Source organism: Taudactylus pleione, unplaced genomic scaffold (assembly GCF_031769625.1).
Source record: "Taudactylus pleione unplaced genomic scaffold, aTauple2 ptg000089l, whole genome shotgun sequence".
Classification (NCBI taxonomy): Eukaryota; Metazoa; Chordata; class Amphibia; order Anura; family Myobatrachidae; genus Taudactylus; species Taudactylus pleione.
The window spans coordinates 3,932,035-3,952,934 of record NW_028284491.1 but is presented as its reverse complement, the minus strand read 5'-3'; positions in this window follow the sequence as shown (position 1 = coordinate 3,952,934).

Sequence of the window (20,900 nt, the reverse complement as noted above, 5' to 3'; positions counted from 1 at the left end):
ATTTGAAAGAACACACATGGAATTATGTTGTAAACAAAAAAGTGTTAAACAAATCAAAATATGCCGTTACCCCGGCAGCACAGACGGTGTCATGGTTAGCGTTACTGCCTCACAGCACTGAGGTCATGGGTTCGATTCCCATCATGGCCCTACCTGTGCAGAGTTTGTATATTCTACCTGTGCTTGCGTGGATTTCCTCCGGGTACTCCGGTTTCCTCCCACACTCCAAAAATATACTGGTAGGTTAATTGGCTCCCAACAAAAATTACCCCTAGTGTGTATGTGTGTGTGCATGTGATAGGGAACATAGAGTGTAAGCTCCACTGGGGCAGGGACTGATGTGAGTGGCCAATTACAGAGAGTAAAGCCCTGCGGAATATGTGTGCACTATATAAATAACTGACAATAATAATAATAATAGTTTAGATTCCTCAAAGTAGCCCCCTTTTGCTTGGATGACAGCTTTGCACACTCTTGGTCTTGGGATTCTCTCAATCAGCTTCATGAGGTAGTATCCTGGAATGGTTTTGAATTAACAGGTGTGCCTTGTCAAGAGTCGATCTGTGAAATTACTTGCCTTCTTAATGTGTTTAAGACCATCAGTTGTGTTGTGCAGAGGTAGGGTTAGTACACAGTGGACACCACTATTTGACTACTGAGTTGAGTGGTTGGTTTCATAATATGGATTACAACAGTAAAGAGAAACAACAGTCCATCATTACTTAAGTCACACTTAACAATAACAAACCAGTTAAATATTAATAAAATTCTAATATTAAAATACTTTTTATTAAAAACTCACACCCCCTAGAACTGGTGATAAAATAATAGGTCTACCAATATTTTTTATCGTTCCTAATTTACAACAATTGAGTAGCCCTGGCCATGTTACAGATAGGCTTGAATTTAGGCGTGATAAATCACAATTATCACGACCAAAAAATGTACAATTGAATAGCGACTACATTTTATCGCACCTAAACACATGTTTATCATGGGTAAAAACACTGTGATAAAACAATTGAATTCCCCCCAAAGTGTAAGGTAAGCTTTTTTAAAAAGGTTAAATGCAGGCAGGTTGAGATTTATCACTTTTCTAGGCTGATTATATAACTGGCTTATATTACTGAGCGTTTGTGATGTCACTCAGCTTTGGTCTAAACATCAATGCTTGGTTTATAACTGTCAGTAATCAGCTGTATCTGCTGATATTGACATCTCACAGTGTGAGGTAAGTTTATTTTTATGTAAGAGTTACCTGAAAAAAATGATTGACTGAAAGATTCAAATTTGTTACTTTTAGCAGACTTTTTTTTTATGTGACTGGCTTGCATCATACACAACCTTTGTGATGTCACTCACCTTTGGTATAAACGTCACTGCTAGCAAAAAAAACTGTCAGTAATCAACTGTATCTGCTGCCATGTCAACTTTCAGCATAAGGTATCTTATTTTTACCTAATTGCAATATAAAACTAATGTTAAAAAGAAAAATGGACAGATACAGAGCTGGCTTAACACTTCACATAGCTCTATGCAGGTTATTGAGCCCTCTTTGCCTGTACTTGCAAAGATATATAAAAAAAAAAAAAAAAAGCATTTGCTGCATAAACTGGAAATGAAGGCACAGCTTAACAAATAAAAATCACCTCCTCAACTACATATGAAATATATATACACCAATCAGCTATAACATTAAAACCACTGACAGGTGATGTGAATTACATTGATTATCTTGTTACAATGGCACTTGTCAAGGGGTGGGATATATTAGGCAGAAAGTGAACACTCAGTTCTTGAAGTTCATGTGTTTGAAGCAAGAAAAATGGGCAAGCAATAAGTATCTGAGGAACAAATTGTGATGGCTAGACGACTGAGTCAGAGCATTTCCAAAACAGCAGATCTTGCGGGATGCTCCCATTATGCAGTGGTCAGTACCTACCAAAAGTGGTCCAAGGAAGGAGATCCTGTGACAGGGTCACGTGCACCCCTGGCTCATGGATACGTGTGGAGAGTGAAGGCCAGCCCGCCTGGTCTGATCCCACAGAAGAGCTTGTAGCATAAATTGCTGAAAAAGTTAATGCTGGCTATGAAAGAAAGGTGTATAGTAAAGAAAGGTTTCAGAGCACATAGTGCATCACAGCTTGCTGCGTATGGGGTTGCGTAGCTGTCCACCACCCAAAGTGTTTACAATAGTAATGTGAGTATCAGAACTGGACCATGGAGTAATGGAAGAAAGTGGCCTAGTCTGATGAACCACTTTCTTTTACATCATGTGGAGGGCCGCGTTTGTGTGTCATTTACCTACGGAAGAGATGGCACCAGGATGCACAATGGGAAGACATCGGAGGCAATGTGATGCTCTTGGCTTCTTGGAGCAGCTTGGTTCTGCTAGGAAACCTTGGGTCCTGCCATTCATGTGGATGTTACTTTGTCAAATATATCCTAATTTTTTTTTCCATAAATATTTTTATTGTAATTATAAAAATAGAAACATTATTGTAGACAAAGTCTATGCCATCAATTTAGTCGGCACAAATAATTTGCACATAACAGAGGCATAAACAAGAAGCAGAGTAGAGTAATACCACACATAAAAATATAAATTTATAATATAATATTGTAGACAAAAGAAAAGGTTGGACAATGCCTTGTTGTCAGTCTTTTAAATAAAACAATATATGGGTAAAGCTGGGTACACACTGGTCGATATATTGGCCGATCCATTCGGCCAGTATGTACAGACGATATGTCTGTGAACAACGTCGTTCACAGACATATCGCCAGTCAATGAACAGATATGTGTGCAGACCTATCTGTCCATCGGCAAGTGTGTACGGGCAATCAGCCGATCGCCCGTACACAGGAGTGCAGAGAGGGGATGGGAGCCGCGAGCGGGTACTACTTACCTGGGCCCGGCACAGCTCCCCAGCCACAGCAGCCCAGCACACACTGCTGTGTGCTGGGCTGCAGTGAGAGATTGTCCGAGGCTGCTAAAGCAGCAGCCCAAGCAGTCTCCTAAGTCAAAGGGGGGGAGCGATCATGCCCCCCATAGGCTTTGCACTAGGCTGAGGGGCACACAGTGCCCCCCTCCCCAGAGCAGCGTTGCAAATATGTTTTTTTTCTTTTCTTCAAAGGGGGTGTGGCCACGCCTCCCGCGATTAGGCCATACCCCCTACCCACCCCGGCACCCGCTGCAGCATGTAGATGATGGTCGATCTGCAGATATATCTGTCAGGTGTGATCACTCGATCTGCAGATATATCTGTCAGGTGTGTACCCACCTTAACACCCCTAGTTGCGCAGTTACTAATAGCAGCCCCACATATACAGTACTTTTAGGAGTAACACCCACTCCAAAGAGGATACTAAGATAAAAATGGATAAGCATAGTGATTGGTGCTATGTATAACATAAGATGTTTGACTCATAAAATCACATACATATAAAAGTATGCATAAAAGTCAACAAATTTTATTCATCTGGTTAATAATACAACTGGTTAGAATATGGTAAAAACATATAAAAACATGCAAATGTGGATATATAAAAAAAACCTGATATAACGGACCCAATCAAATGCTCAGCGGAAGAAACAGCACACAATAGTCCAAAAAGTATTTTTTCCTCACCATTAGCCGGTGTTGCAGTGGGCTAGCTTTTAAAAGCAGTAAGGGCCTGGGCCTTCCAGCACGGCACCACCGCAAGAAGTTTTGGATTTGATCTGAAAAGAAATTCTTCCCACTGGCAAACAGGTCCTCTATATTCCCAGCTACAGGATGTCTGTACAACGCGTTTCGGTATAATAACCTTCAGAAACGGATCATCGTCAGTCTTTGTAACAGTATATTGTAGCATGTAATGGCTCAACTTCATTACATTAGAAGTGATATGTGGTATTTTGGTAAAAAAAAAGTAATAACATAAGCAGATACAAAAAGTAGGTTATATCATTTTCTTTTGTGTATCCAATAGGAAAATCTGGAAATAAATTAACAAGTTAAAAAGAAAAAAAAGTGGGGAAAAATGATATGGAAGGAAAGAAGAATAGTAAGGGAATAGACAAGTAAGGAGTCAAGCGTGCACAAGCCCAGCATCGCCAAACCTACTTATTACACCTACTTACTACACCTACTTAAACCTTTAGTAAAACACTTAGTTCACCTCATCATGGCTACAATATTCCCTGATGGCAGTGGCCACTTTTAGCAGGATAATGCCTCCTGCCACACTGCAAAAAATTGTTCAGAAATGGTTTGAGAAACATGTCAAAGAGTTCAAGGTGTTGACTTGGGGGTCAGTTTACTAAGAATGGAGATGGTCCCGATTTGCAAAGAGATTATTCTCGCTGCAACTCGCCTGAACTCAGGTGATTTATTCACTTTTGATCTCTCAAATTTACCAACAAGCGATTTGAGGCAAATCGAGTTGGCTGATGGTGAAACAGAATGAGATATCTCCCCCAAGTAGCACGTTTTAAAGGAGATTACCCACCCAAGATTGCAGAGTTTTCTCTCTGCCTAACTCTCCCGAGCAAGCAGTCTGCACATATCAGTGACATATGTGTATGCTGCTTGTGTCTTGTACCTATGAAAAATAGGTTAAATTAATTAAAAAATGACATAAGGTCCCCCCCCAAAAGCCTAACCAGCCCCGGACTTGTCAGCAAGTCCTGGTTCCGAAAATTACAGGGAACAAAAAGAATAGGGTTCCACCGTAATTTAGGAACCAGCACCAGGCTGCAGGGCCGGTCCTGGTTTTAAATATAGGGAGAAAAACATTGTGTAGGGACCCAAACCGAAAAAAAAAACAGCACTGGACCCAAACCAACCGGGATGTAATGCCATAGCCAGGAGACCCTATTACCGGGTCTCTAGGGCCAAAGCATTCTCAACCCAAGCCAGTCAGGCCAAGCCGGGGATCTCAGGGGAGGTCCCCCCAAAAAAAGGGGTCCCCCCTCTTTCAAAACCCCAGGCTTGGTCGGAAGCCTGGAGCTCTTCCCCGCACCCCTGGGCTGTGGGTACAGGGGTAATAAAGTGTAAAATATAAGTAAACTATTGTATTTTACAGTTGAACTACAGGTGCCAGCATGCCTGCCCTTTTGGCACTTGTGGAACTACAAGTGCCAGCAGATGGCTGGCTCCCAAACCTCCACTGTAAAATAAATAGTTAAATAAAGACATAATACACACACCTTAGATAGCACAAGTTTATTACACACATACCTCAATCACATATACTTACCTGTACCAGCCGGTCTGTCCACTTCTCCAATGTAGAAATCCATGTGGAATGACCTGCAAAAAAGATCCTATACGCACCTGCATCCTGGCGCTGCTTTACGTAGCATCCAGGGTCTTGGCAAAACATTAAAACGACTTACCCGAACCAAGCCGAACAGGTGTAAGTATTTGCTGTTACGTACTTACACCTCGCAAAATGATAGATGACCAAAATCATCTATAATTTCTCACGGGCCACCAGCCAATCAGTGGCCGCTTTACATGTAGTTGCCGCTCATTGGCTGTTCCATGTGGGTCCCAGCCAATGAGCGGCCGCTACATGTAAAGCGAGATGGTAAAAAAGGACTAAATCACACGAGATTGTCAGATCGACCAATCTCGAATCTTAGTAAATTGACCCCCAGGCCTCCAAATGCCCCAGATCTCAATCCAATCGAGCATCTGTGGGATATCTGAGTCAAGGAGGACCTACCTTGCAACTTTAAAGACTTAAAGGATCTGCTGCTAATGTTTTGGTGCTAGATACCGCAGAAAACCTTCAGAATTCTTGTGGAGTCCATTTCTCGATGGGTGAGAGCTGTTTTGGCAGCATGAGGAGGACCTAAACTATATTTGGCAGGTGGTTTTAATGTTATGGCTGATGGATGTATATACCTATATTCAGCCAATTGTGCTAAAGAACAGTTGCATTCCTGTTGGCACCCCATAACAAAGAAGTCAGAGGAGCGTGTTTCCTCCAATCATGGCTCAATACACACTCCTCCGACTCCTGAAGTTTAAACACACAAGACGGAATCCCTAGAACAGGGAAGCATGAAGAAATGCTCCTGTTCGGGACCTTTTCCTATGGAGAGGGGCAGGGAAGAATCCAGTGCTGGACCTTCTCAGGTGAGGGGACAGGGGTGATACTTACCTGAAACAGTAAGGGTTAGCTTACCACTTTGCCAAGGCAGCTGATAGGCTTTCATTTTCATGGTGGAAACAAAACAATTTTAAACCTTTTATACATTAATAATAATAATAATAATAATAATTTTATATATATAGCGCTTTTCTCCTAAAGGACTCAAAGTGCTTTACATTTGCCTTTACAGTACAAAATACAAAATAAGCTTAAACAAGGGACATTAGTGAAATGCTTGGGTGAAGAGGTAAGTCTGCTTAATTCAAGAATGTCTGAAATAAGTATAGTAATCTGGTGAAGACATTCAATTTTATAGTGTTAATTAAACCTGTTCATGAAATGTAGTGCTACATCCATTGAATAAGATCCAGCACAATAGTACTGAACAGCTGGAGATATTTACAGTACTATATACAGTACAGTTGATCATGTCATTGAACATGTCAAGTAATTCCTGTCACGACCCTGTCTAGTTGTCACCTTTTTTGCCTTGAGACTTACCCTGTCAGCTCCCCCATGGCTCTGTGTGAGTAATTTGCCTGGAGGATTTGGTCTGATTATTGCACCTGGCCTCTCCTCTGTCTGTGTGCACTGCTAGCCCTGATTGGAATCACAGGTGTGGTTCTGATTCTCAGAGCTGCAGAGATGAATACTCCCTCTGCATGTTGTGCCTTCTACCACTCAGAATGCTACTACCAGACCACCTGTCTGTATCCACCAATTGCTGCCAGACCCATGGTATATATATCCTCTCCTGATAGCATTCTGGGCCTGAACATCTCGTCTTCCCGTGGTGTATGGTTCATGCATTCAAGTCTGTCCCTGAAACCTGCTACAGCAATCCCTGGCGCTATCCAGAAAACCTGTTTCAGCTGTACCTGGCAATCCAGTAAATCTGCTGGCAGCAACCCCTGGTGCTTCCAGAAAACCTGTTACAGCCAAACCTGGCAATCCAGTAAGCCTGCTGACAGCAACCTCTGGTGCATCCCGAAAACCTGCTACAGTAATACCTGGCATCCAGACGTCCTGTTACAGCAATACCTGGCCTGTGCTCTGCTGCTAGTCCTACTCCTGGTTGGTCCCTGGCACTCTGTAAACCTGCATCGTGTTACCCTGCCTTGCTTCCTGCTGTGGATCAACTCCTGCCCCTGTTACCTACCTATTCCCTCCCTGAACCTAAAATTCCCAAACCTACCCATTCCTTCCTGAAACCTGTTATTTCCAATTATCCTGTCCAGCCTGCAAATTCCCAAACCTACCCATTCCTTCCTGAAACCTGTTATTTCCAATTATCCTGTCCAGCCTGCAAATTCCCAAACCTACCCATTCCTTCCTGAAACCTGTTATTTCCAATTATCCTGTCCAGCCTGCAAATTCCCAAACCTACCCAATCCTTCCTGAAACCTGTTATTTCCAATTATCCTGTCCAGCCTGCACCTGAGTTCTAGCCTTTGTCATAGTAATTCCAGATTACCCTGTTTAGCCCTCGTCTCAGCATTACCTGACTTCCCTTCAGTCCACGTTGTTCCAGTCCAGAGTCAAGTTCCAAGCTCATCAGTTCAGTCCACGTTGCTCCAGTCCAGAGTCAAGTTCCTAGTTCATCAGTTCAATTCAACAAGTCTTCCTGCCGGTCCCAGTCTGGTCCCTCCAGTTCCTGTCATTTATCATCAAAGGCAGTTTTCACTGCTACCCAAGTCTTGTAAATAGAGCTATTTACATTATCTGTGATTCCAGTCATGCCGGCCTCCATTGAAACCCGATCACCACCTGAGACAGGTAACTCGCAGACACCAATTGTGACAATTCTGTCATTGAATATCAAAATTGAGCTTCAAAGTTTCCACATGTGGTCAGGTGAAAAGGTAGATCCTCAGACCTATTATTATTAACGTTGTAGCCAGACAACAATCCAAAGTCTGCCAAATCTCTGAAATGACCTTGAAAAAGACCTCCACAGGTCAGAGCGCATTGTTTGAGTGTAGCTGTGTATGCTGTGGTTTCCATCCAGTCAAAGAGCCCATCTGGTCCTGCTTTCTACCCGAGGATACAGATACCATGTAAGGCGCATCATCAGAGATCTGGTAGGAGGACATTTTTTAAGCCACTTTTGCTTTCAATTGTTTTCTGTGTTGTGAGCTAAAAAACATATTTTACTGAACTACACTGTGCAGTATCCTTCTTTTCTCTTTTTTGGTCTTTTTGGAGTTCCAGTGTATGTCAGGTGTGATCCTGAAAATAGATAGGTAGTTTGATATGCTCATTTATCATGTGGATTTTGTGAGGTGTCTCAACTTTTAAGGTAGTAGAAGGTTCACCTACAATTGGTGATACTATCTGTGGCCGGAGGCCAGCCACACGAGGTTAGTGGCAGTCACAGCACTGAAAGGGTTAACCCCGTGCCGTAGTGCCATATTTGAAATGTATAGGCTCTAGGCGCCCATTGTAAATGTGTACTTGGCATTAAGCGACGAGTGTTAATAAGTGAGTTTTTAATGTTTATATGCCGTGGCCTGGATCTGGCAGCCACTGCAATGGGGAGTGTTAACCCCCGGTGCAGCGGGTAGAGTATCGCTGCAGGCTGTGGGACATGGAGAGCCACCTCCCCGGACCCCATCGCTTTGACTAGGTAATTAGGAGAGCCCCAGCAGTCCCAGACTGCAGGGCTAGGGAATTACTGGTTACACTGCAGAGTGCTGGAGGACTGGGTGGACACAGTTTAAAAGAACAAACACTGCACATGGTTTATAATAAACTGTATTAAAGTATATATATTTATCTATATTGCTATGAAGCACTGCAGCTGATCTGCAATGCATTGGTGTATAAAGCAGAATATATTTAATAGCCTATGCACTTATGAGGACTGTATAAGGTATTGTGTTTTAAAAGGCAGACAAACTGCTCTTCAGACATCCTCACATAGGAAATGATATGATAAAGGGTTAGCTGGACAAGCCTTTTCTTTGAAATGCAAAGTAAGTATTGTCCATATGTGCCTTGGTGTAAAATATCCCAGCAGTTATGGAGAGAAGACAGTTGTTGTTTTTCAGAATCTCCTTGTCACGTTCGGGCTATGGTGGTCCCCTGTAGAGGGATTAGAAGACGTGGACCCAGGTCGAGAAAAGAATCCTAGGCAAATGGCCTGGATATATGCCTTTCTCATCCACAAGTACCACATGTTGGCTAGATCTGACCAAAGGAGCGGAGTCTAACTTACTGGGAGGTGTTCACCAGTGACCCCTCCAAGCGGGATTTGGGTTTAAGCTGCACCCAGCAAGCAGGTCGCAGCCCTTTGGTCAAGTATCCGGCACAATTGGGAAATGAAAGAGCACTATCTCAGGGAAAGCACAGGAGAATGAAACTGGAAGTTTTGCACTTGGGTGATGTACTGGGTACACACACTGTAGCTTCAGACGCAGAACTGGCACTGGAGAATGGCAGAGCTGTAACAAGACTCTTTGGTGCCCTGTGCCAGAAAGAACATTGGTGCCCCCCTCATTTTTCAGAGGGACATAATGCACCCAAAAAAGGGGAATGGCTTCATGGGGAAGGGCCAGGGAAGAGATAGGGGAGGCCAGGAGATGCTGGGGATGAAATAAGAGGAAGCTACAAGTGAGAATGATAATAAACAGAAAATTGACAGATCCAAACAGCGCCCCCTGCCCTGTGGTGCCCTGTGCGATGGCACTGGTCGCACTACCCTAGCTACGGCCCTGGAGAATGGTACTAGGAGATTGTACTTAGATGACGTACTAAGTACATACACATGGGTCCCAGATGCAGAACTCTCACAGGAGGATGACACAAGGAGATAGTACTTGGGTAACATACTGAGTACACACCCACACCGGTATGCATTTATGAATCTCCACTACAGAATCCCGGTGAGGGTTAATTAACCTACGCCGGGAGACCGGCGCTCGGCATCCTGATAGAAGGGATGCCGGGTGCCGAGCATGGACAGCCGCGGGGGGGTTGAGGGTTAGGTTTAGGGTTCTGGGGGGGACTTAGGGTTAGGCACCCTCCCGGAGGTTAGGTTTAGGCTAGGGGGAGGGAGGGTTAGGGTTAGGCACCCCCCCGGGGGACTTGGGTTTAGATGGCGGGGAAAGGGGGGGTTAGATTTAGGCACTTAGAGGGGTATTAGGGTTAGGCACGGGGGGGGGAGGTTAGGGTTAGGCACCCTAAAGGAGGGTTAGAGTTAGGGGGTAGATTAAGTTAAGAAATACTTAACCTTTCGCACGATTGGGATTTCCTTCCACGTCGGGCTGGCGCTGCCGGCATTTGAACCGCCGGCCATGCAGCCGGCGGTGTAACATATGTATTCCCCCACACCATGGGTAAACACTAGGAGAGCATCGCTGGAAGAAAGGAGCTTGGAACCTGGAACGCTGCAACAGCTAGTATACACTTGAAGTAACATCGTTGTACAGACAACTTCCTGTTGTCTGGAGCCCAGCTAAATACTCTAAGGTAACAGTCCATTGGAGGATAGTGTCAGCTGACAAAAACCAATGCTACCATAGGGTAAAGGGCTATTTAGATGATGTAGACTGTCATGGATGCATCCATGCCGATAAGCTCAGGAACCAAATCACAGAGCGAGCACATGGATGTCCTAGCAGAACCCAGGTATAATCCTCAGCGCGTCACTCTCCTCCGCACCTGGCGTCAAGAGGTCAGAGGAAGCTGGCTCTGAGGTCATAGGCCGCAACCTGACAGTACCCCACCCTTTCAGGGTGGACTCTGGACACCCACAAGGCTTATCAGGAAGTTTTTTTTATGAAAGGCTCGAACAAGCTGTGGAGCATGAACATCACACACCTTGATCCATGCTCGTTCTTCAGGTCCATACCCCTTTCAATCAATGAGATACTGAAGCTGATTCAACCGGTGTCGAGAACCAAGGATCTTCTCAATCTCAAATTCGACTCCCAGTTGAGTATGAACTTGAGGTGTCTTGGGTGAAGAATGCTGGAGTTGATTAAGAATTAATGGTTATAGAAGAGAAACATGAAATGTGTTGGAAATCTTCAACTGAGGAGGTAGCTTTAGTTTATACACCACCGGACTGATGACTTTAAGAATACAGGGCCTGATTTAGAGCCGGATGCTCTTTCAGAGCGCTCGCTCTGAATCAGGGCGGCTTTTTTTTTTTTTTGAGCGCCGGCCTCCTGGACGCTTGCTAAGCTGTGGGTGACCACCCACAGCTTTTGCAAGCGGCCAGGTGATGGTCGCGACCATCGGGCTTGCAACGAGACCCTTGTGGTAGGGTCTCGTCCATCGCAAGCCCCAGTGAGCTTCCGGCTCTAATAGTGCCGGAAGCTCACTACTGAGGCTGCCCCGAAATGGGAGGCGTTCCTTCGGGAATGCCTCCATTTGGCCAGCCACCCCCCCCTGCCCGATACCAAAACAGGGCGAGCTGTCAATCACAATCGACAGCCGCCCCGTTTTGGTGCAAGACCCGTAGCAACGGAACGCCCATCACTGGCCGGGTCACGCACATGCGCACGTCAGAGCCGGCGTGCGCAGGGGGGGAGCATCGACCTGCTTGCGAGCGCTATGCGCTTGCGAGCTGGTCTGAATCAGGCCCACAGTAATGAAGCATGGAGCAAATTTCATGCTTGGAACCTTCAGTCGAATGTTTTTAGTTGACAGCCACACCTATCTCCAATCTTCAGAAGAAGAATAGCAAGACGTTTACGATCTGCAAACTTCTTGTAATTATTAGAAGCTTTGTCAAGGAGGAGTGAATGATTTTCCATATATCAGAAAATAATTCCACAAGATTTGTGATGGCAGGTACTTCCATGTGAGGTAAATCTTGGAAATCTGGATCACGTGGATGTCTTCCATATGCTACAAAGAATAGAGTAGAATTTGAAGAGGAGTGGTACCTAAAATGTGGGCAAACTCTGCCCAAGGCCATAAATCCACCCAGTAATCTTGAGAAGAAGATACAAAGAGTCTAAGAAATGTTTCCAACTCCTGATTCATCCTCTCGGTTTGGCCATTTGTTTGCGAGTGATAGGCAGAAGAAAACTTCAGTTTGATTCCACAAGCACATAAAGCCCTCTGGAATTTTCAATTATCAATTCCTACCTATCTATACACTCTCTAAAATGTTGCTATTTAGCATTGTAAGTCGCACAATAATTACTTTTCAGACTTTGATTGTGTTTCCAAAGCACAAAAAGATATTATTCACCTCAAAGCAGATAGTTACACGCTGTGATCTAAATACAATTAGCACAAACAAATTATACAATCACAAAGTACAGTCGTTACATATGCAGGCACTCTGGATCCAGATCCCGGCATCAAAGATGAAACCTCCGTCAACAGCAAAGAAAGGATGAATGGCATCTTGTTTCAGAGAGCTTGCATATATACCCTTACAGAGATAGGCAATACAATAGAACAGGTTGGCATGATTCTATTGGTTCTTCTTCCTGGTTACAGTACAGTTCATAGGTCAGTTCGTATGATCACAGTCCAGCCTCCAACAGCTCTTTATGTCCATTTTCCCGCTGAATAACAAGTCTAAACTGGCTGCATTACAGAGTGAATTTTAATGCCTAACTCTCTATGATCCATCATTTGCAGTCACATGTTGCGATTTCCTTACCGATGGAACCAGAAATCTGCGAATACACAGTAGTTTAGAATGACAGCAAACACAGTCTGCTTATCATGTACTAAACCTCAGATATCAAATAACATGTATTCCACAACAATGCTGATAATGAATAAAACCTTAAATATTAACCTTAATGCTAGGGAACCTTTTTATGTAAGTGTGCAGTGTGTAAGTATTGGGATATTAAGAAAAGACGCTAGTTAGTGTTGTGCAACTACGTGTTTGTGGAGTACACCATGGTACGTGTTCTGCAGGGTCGGTCATATTATATGTTTTAGTAAATGTATGTATTTATATAATTAGGACTTTTAATATTGTTCTATTGCGTGGGAATCGCACGATGCTGAATAATAGCATTGCCGTATGTACTTATAATGTGTGAGATTCGCTAAAATGGCGCTGAGAAGCCATTCGCAAAATGGCATCTTGGCGCCATTCACAAAAAGGCATTGTGCAGATTTTAATTTTAACAGATTCTGTCTCAATTATCCGACTTCGACAGTCCACCCTGTGATAGCAAATAACATGCTATCATACTCTGATTTTAAAATTAATTTAGGCTTACACTATGACATATTATTTAATGTTATATTATGGGATGGCACAAGGTGGTTCTTAAACCATCAATAATGTGTCTCTAGGGGGGGCATGAAACTACCCTTATACGCACACCACAGATCTTGGGAGATCATGGGAAAGATGTGGGGATGCACCTAAACTATAAAGGAAGTCTTGAAGGGGATAGAGACTTGCATTATTTAAGATGTTTAAAAATAACATTTCATAATACATTTCATACATGTCTAAATCTATACATCATCTGATGGTACCTTCTATTTCAGGGTTGTAATGCAGTCCTACATTTACCTCAGTATTCATATTTTTACTTCTAACCACCATCATAATCTCATTCCTTTGATTTACCTTATCTTTACATTTTCCACATTTCAACACAGTAGGAACACACCTGACACATACGCCAATTGCTAAGATGACAACCAATATAAGGATCAGGAGTTTACCTATACTAGCAACCATTTCCTGAATCCACTCTCCTAGACAGGAGAACCATTTCACTGGGTTCAACCAAGAAACCCATTCCTCTACCTTCTCCTCTACTTCAGCCACTAAAGCATTATGGGTCTTCCAAAATTCCCATTTTAGCTGCAGAATTTTGTCCATCTTCCAGTCTATCACCTCCTTGGAGCCACTAGTATTATTTGTAATATATGTGCAACACTTTACACCAAATTGGGTGGCCAAAGTTACACAATACCCTCAGGTGATAGCTGTTAAATAATTTAACACTAGTCTATGTTGCACAAGTTCTTTCTTGTAGGCCTGTAACTCCTTACCTGTGTACCTAAATGTGTCATCATACAGCTCGGTGATATTATCTATTAATTTATCAAGATCTTGGATATATCTAAAATTTAGTCTACCTCGTGCGATCCTGGTGGGATTCAATGCGACTAAAACTTGAAAGCCAGTTGTTTCACTAATTAACTGTGTGGCTTTATGTACATCACCAGGTATCATATTTCTTTTGTCTCTATGTTCATACTATGTGTGAAGATATGGTGATTGTGTGTTTTTATGAATACCAAGCATTTTACCATGTGTAAGGGTCATAACCTCTGGGAGTACTCTTCCCAGCTAACACAAACCTTCGGAACTCGGAGAGAGCCACTTATACGCTTTCCTTCCATATATAAAATATACATAATCGGGGAGAACATAAGGGATAGAGGCCCTGATTCAGAGCCGGTTGTTCTGACAGAGTGCTCGCTCTGAATCAGGGCCGGTGTTTGTTTTTTTTAAGAACGGCCTCCTGGCCTCTCGCATAGCTGTGGGTGACCACCCACAGCTATAGCGAGTGGCCATGATGATGGTCGCAATGATCAAGACCATCGCGACCATTGGGCTTGCGACGAGACCCTTGTGGTAGGGTTTCGTGGCTGCAAGCCCCAGAGAGCTTTTGGCTCTAACAGAGCCAAAAGCTCTCCCACTGACATCACTTGTGATGTCAGTGGGGCCGCCCCCAGATGAAAGGCATTCTCATGGGAACGCCTACATCTGGGCAGCTACCCCCCTGACCCGCCCACCGAAGGGGGGCGTGCTGTCACTCAACATCGACAGCACACCCCCTTTGGAGCGAGACCCGGAGCAACGCATTGCCCGTCACTATCCGGGTCTCGCACATGTGCACGACGGAGCCGGCTCAGTCATGCGCATACGCTCTGGGTCACCATCGACCCGGTTGCGAGTGCACCGCACTTGCGACCAGGTCTGAATCAGGCCCAGAGTGCATCATGATCATCCAACACATTTCCCTAACAAATGATCCTACCTCAGGTTCTCCCATCTGGTTAACACCTGTTTCTGGTTGTATAATCCTGGCACAGTACCCTTCTGGTACTCTACCAACCATTTCTTTGATGTTACTTAATGTATACCGATACCGGAAGTGTCTCCCATTTAACCTAATTGTGCGTAACAGTTCAAAATTCATAGGCTCATGATCAGCTCTTAGTGAGAAGGTCATTGTCTGGTTATTCCCAGTCACCTCCCAACTTCCTGGTTTATTGGAGTTGGTGATGTTCAAACCTAAAAGTTATTTATCTAGTTGGTACTGGTAGAGTTTAAAATGAGGTGGTTTGGTGTTTAGAAATTTTCCATCCAGCGTCTTCCCTTGTTGCAATTCTAAAACCTCAGAGACATTCAATGGAAATGGCACTAACCCTTCATTATGCTGTCCCTGAGGCACATGAGAACACACCCAATAGTCAGTCTGGTTTAAAACTCTGCCCACCATAGTATGATAATCCTCTAAAGGATACCCACCCCAATACTGGTTATACTTAGGTGGGCACTGCTGGATGCAATTCTCATCAACTAAGGAACCACAAAACTCACACATACAATAATCCTCAGACAATAGACCCTCACACTGTCTCTGAGTTTCCAACATAGCAGATCTCTTAACAATTACTGTGCTGGGTTTGGTCATATACTCCCCCCGGTTGGTTTAGAACTCCTTCTCCCAACTCCACTCCATTGATCTCACCATCAGCTCCCCTCTCCATCCTCTGTCCTCCATCATAGAAACCAGAGATCCCGAAACAACCCAAGATAATGAGAACTCTGGGAGAAAACACAAAGATAACCACAGCAGACCAATACATTGCTGAAAACAAGGGTCTACAAATTTCATTAGCTCAGGTATCTCACCTGATATGGACCTTCCCACCGATCTGTCAAACAACCTGAATGCAAGAAATTTCTGATCATAACAAATTCTCCAGGTTCAACATCATGACAGTTTGTTTCTGGCATATCATATGACAACAATTTCGGTTTCTGCTGTTGCTGCTTTAACTGTTTATTCATTGTTATAAGATACCTTACAGTTACCTCGTTGTTACTTTTCAAATCTTCCTGCAGACTTATAATCAAATGAGGTTGTCTACCAAACAGTGTTTCAAAGGGGGACAGATTGAGAGGGGGTCTAGGAGTTGTCCTGATACTATGAAGGACAAGTGGTAGTGCTTCTGGCCAACCCAGTCCAGTTTCTGCCATGATTTTACTTAATTTATTTTTAATAGTACCGTTCATCCTCTCCACCTTGGCACTGGCTTGCGGTCGGTAGGGGGTATGAAGTCTACTATTAATACCCATCAACTTACACATGTTTTGGAAGACATCACCTGTGAAATGAGTACCCATATCACTTTTGATAATTCTAGGGATACCGTATCTGCATACAAACTCCTGAACTATTTTCTTAGCAGTAAACGCAGCAGTATTAGTGGCAGCTGGACATGCCTCAACCCAATTAGAAAATGCATCAGTGTACACTAATACATATTTGAGATTGCTGCAGGGTGGTAATTGGATGAAATCAATTTGTATTTCCCAAAAAGCTCCGTCGGTCGGAGGAATGTGGATTGGTTCGGTAGGGATTGTTTGGCTTACCTTTTCCATCTCTCCAGAGGACTCTTGCCCACATCCCTTGAACTTCCAGACTGCCTTTTCCTGAATGGAACACAAATTTTGCATCTCAATTAATATCAGCATGTCAGTCATTTGAAACTTCATTTGGTTAATTGGCACATTCACTTTTAACCCTGCTGCCCGTTTGGCAGCTTCGTCTGCCCGGTTGTTGCCCAATGACACCGTGTCATTCTCACATGTATGGGCTTTACACTTAATTACCGCCACTGCCTTGGCAGTAGTCCTTTTCTATGTCTGGAATGTGCGACTGGTGTGCCTGCTGCTGTCATAAAATTTCTCAGACTCCATAAAGCACCGAAATCATGTACCACTCCAAAGGCGTACCTAGAGTCAGTGTAGATATTAGCAGATTTACCTTTTGCTAATTCACAAGCTCTTTTTAGTGCCACCAGCTCTGCCACTTGGGCCAAGTGAGGTGGACCTAGAGGTTCGGCCTCTATGATGTCTTTGTCATTTACCACAGCATAACCTGTACACAACTCTCCAGTGTCAGTTTGTCTATGACAACTCCCATCCGTGAAAAAAATGTCACATCTTAATTTGCTAAAGGTGGATCCCGTATGTCAGGTCTTGCAGTAAAGGTTTGATTCAGATATTCCATACAATCATGTGCATCAATATACTTGCAGAACTCACCTTCCGCCAACGACTCACCTCTCTCCATCCTTTGTGCATCCTGTTGCACATAAGGTAAATACGTTGCTGGATATAACGTACTGCACCATTTGATGGTGATGTTTGCAGGTGCTATTAGGGCTAGTTCCCATTTTGTGAACCTAGCTGAGGAGACTGGTTGTCTGGTTTGGGCAGAATTTAGCAAAGCAGATACAGCATGGGGAGTATAAACAATCACATCATGTCCTAATACTACATCCTCACTCTTACTGACCAATAGAGCAGTTGCTGCTACACTTAAACACGTCAGGAGTGATCTTGCCAGTGTCCAATTGTGCACTGTAGTATGCTACGGGCCTACTGGCATCACCATGTTTTTGTATGAGGACACCTGCTGCACAACCATTAGCTTCCGTACAGTACAAATTAAAAGGTTTTTCATAATCAGGTAATTCCCAATGCAGGTGCTCTTGTCAGACTATCCTTAAGATTAAGGAAAGCCTGCTCTGTTTCCTCTGTGTGTATGACATGATCGGGCTTTGAGGAAGAGACTAAGGACCTGATTCAGAGCCGGACGCTCTGACCAGAGCGCTCGCTCTGAATCAGGGCCCTCCAACCTAAACTTGGAGCGGCCTCTTGGATGCTCACATAGCTGAGGGTTACCACCCACAGCTTATGCGAGCGTCCATGATGATGGTCGCGATGGTCAAGACCATTGCGACCATCGGGCTTGTGATGAGACCCTGTGGTAGGGTCTCGGTGACCGCAAGCCCTGGAGTGATTTTGGCTCTATCAGAGCCAAAATCACTCCCACTGACATCACTAGTGATGTCAGTGGGGCCGGACCCAGACAGTAGGCGTTCCCATGGGAAAACCTCCGTCTGGCAGCCATGCCCCCAGCATGCCCACCAAAGGGGGCGTGCTGTCACTCACCATCGACAGCACGCCCCCTTTGGTGCGAGACCCGGAGCGACAGCTTGGCTGTCGCTATCCGGGTCTCGCGCATGCGCACGACTGAGCTCCCTCCATCGTGCGCATGCGCATTTGGGTACCATCGACCCGCTTGCGAGCACGTCTGAATGAGACCCTAAGTCCTGCAATGGCAAGGACAGAATAGAAAAACCTGGGATCCACATTCTGCAGTATCCACACATTACCAAGAAGGTATGGATTTGCTGTTGGTTCATGCGGCAGTGTCATGGTCTGTATGGCTTGGATTCTGTCAGTGGTCAGATGTCGTAACCCCTGGGTTAGGCAATGTCCCAAGTATTTAACCCTGGACTGGCATGGCTGTAGTTTGTCCTTAGCAACCTTGTGTCCTGTTTGCAAGAGATGAAGCAACAAAAGTTTAGTATCATTTAAACATGACATAAACGAATCAGAACACAACAATAAGTCGTCCACATATTGTATTAAAACAGATCCATTTGCAAGTTGAAAAGATTGTAAACAGCCATGTAATGCCTGGGAGAAGATACTGGGGCTGTCTATGAAGCCCTGGGGAAATCATGTCCATGTATATTGTACACCCCTGTATGTAAAAGCGAATAGGTACTGACAGTCAGGATGAAGAGGTACAGAGAAGAAAGCAGAGCTGAGGTCAATGACAGTAAAATGGGTTGTATTTGGTGGGATCTGCATAAGAATGACAGCTGGATTTGGCACTACAGGAAATTGGCTCTCTACTACCTTATTAACCCCTCTAAGGTCTTGTACCAGCCTATATTCCCTCCAACCACTCTTTTTCACAGGAAAGATGGGACTGTTGGCTACACTTGCTGTACGGACTAAAATTCCCTGTTGTAATAACCGCTCAATTATGGGATAAACCTCTATCTCTACCTCCTGTTTTAACGGGTACTGAGGAATTTTTGGAGCTTGCCTACTGCTTTTTAGATTTACCATTACGGGAGCTACATTTGCCATCAATCCAGTGTCCTGTCCATCTTTGGTCCAAAGTGAATCTGGTATTGGGATAACATTTGATCTACCTGAGATGGATTTTTACCTGAACCAGTAAAGTGATACATTAACCTTTGGGGAGTGTCCAATATATCCCTCACCTCGTGCGCAACTCTCTGGGATATCTAAGAATATACCATCAGGGGTACAATATATGACACATCCCATCTTACATAACAAATCCCTTCCCAGTAGGTTAGTAGAAGCCGCTGCTGCCAGGAGAAAAGAATGCCTGGTAATCAATGGCCCGATAGTAACCTCTGTGGATTTGGTTAAAGGATAATGTTGCACTTTACCCGTTACACCCATTGCTGGTACTGTTTCGCTGGTCAACTGTAAATTAGCTGGAGATTTTATCACTGATCTGGTCGCCCCTGTGTCTACAAGAAAAGGATGTTTAGTACCAGCTACATCACCGGTTCTTCCCTAGTACTTCCCATTAACCTGACTAGCTGTAGACTATAGGTAAGACCTGACCCCTAGCATTGACTCTCATTCTCCAATACAGAATTTAAGGCCACAATTGGAGCTGGTGACTGTGGGAAATTTCCTGCATTCTGCGTATATCCCTTATGTGGATATTTAGGTACTCCCTGATTAGGGGGTCCTACCTTCTTCACCTTACAGTTCCTACTGACATGTCCTACTTGGTTACAGTTAAAGCACCTTCAAGAGTGGGGTGGGTGAAAAGGTTGCTGTGTGGGTTGAGCTGTAGAGAAAGATTGTGGGTGTGGATAGGGATTTTGAGGTTAATATGGTGGTTGTGGGCAGTATGGGTTTTGTGGCTGTGTGTGATAAGTGGGGTAGGACTATGTTTGTGGCTGCACAGTATTTGTGAGGGCGTTTAGCTGTGCAGGTGTATATGTGTCTGGTAGCTGTGATGTTACATTCATTCCTTCTAGAGCATGAATACTAACAGCCATTAGCTTCTAGCTCTGTATTTCTCTCTACTTGAGGATGTTTTTATCATGCTCAATAGCAGACTCCTTGAGTGTGTCTACAGTAACTCCCCTCCAGCCAGGTAGAGAGGTCGTTAGATTGTCTTTAAGACCATCCATAAGTACCATGATGACCATTTTCCTATGGTGAGTGCTATCTTTAATATCTTCTATCCCAGTGTACTGGGTGATAGTCTGCAGAGCTCAGGTACAGTAATCTTCTGCAGATTCACTCTTTTTGTTTTATGGTGAAAATTTTACTCCAGTTAACTACTACCGGAAAATATACACCCAATTGAATTATTATGCGGGTAATGTTACCTTGGTTATCCTCGTCTGTTAATGGAGCATCTCCTCCCAATACGCAATCTGTGATAAACTGTTTCACGTCGTGTAGTGAGGAAGACACGCCCTTAACACCACTCGTCAGTCTTTATTGGGCTCGTGAGCATTACCCAAATTTTTCACAAATCTTTGGCATTTTGCTAATTCCTTCTTCGGGTCAGGGAAGTCGGTCATTATGGAATTTAGCTCAGCTCTTGTCCAAGGACAATGCATCACTACATCCCTTATGGGCACCACACCAT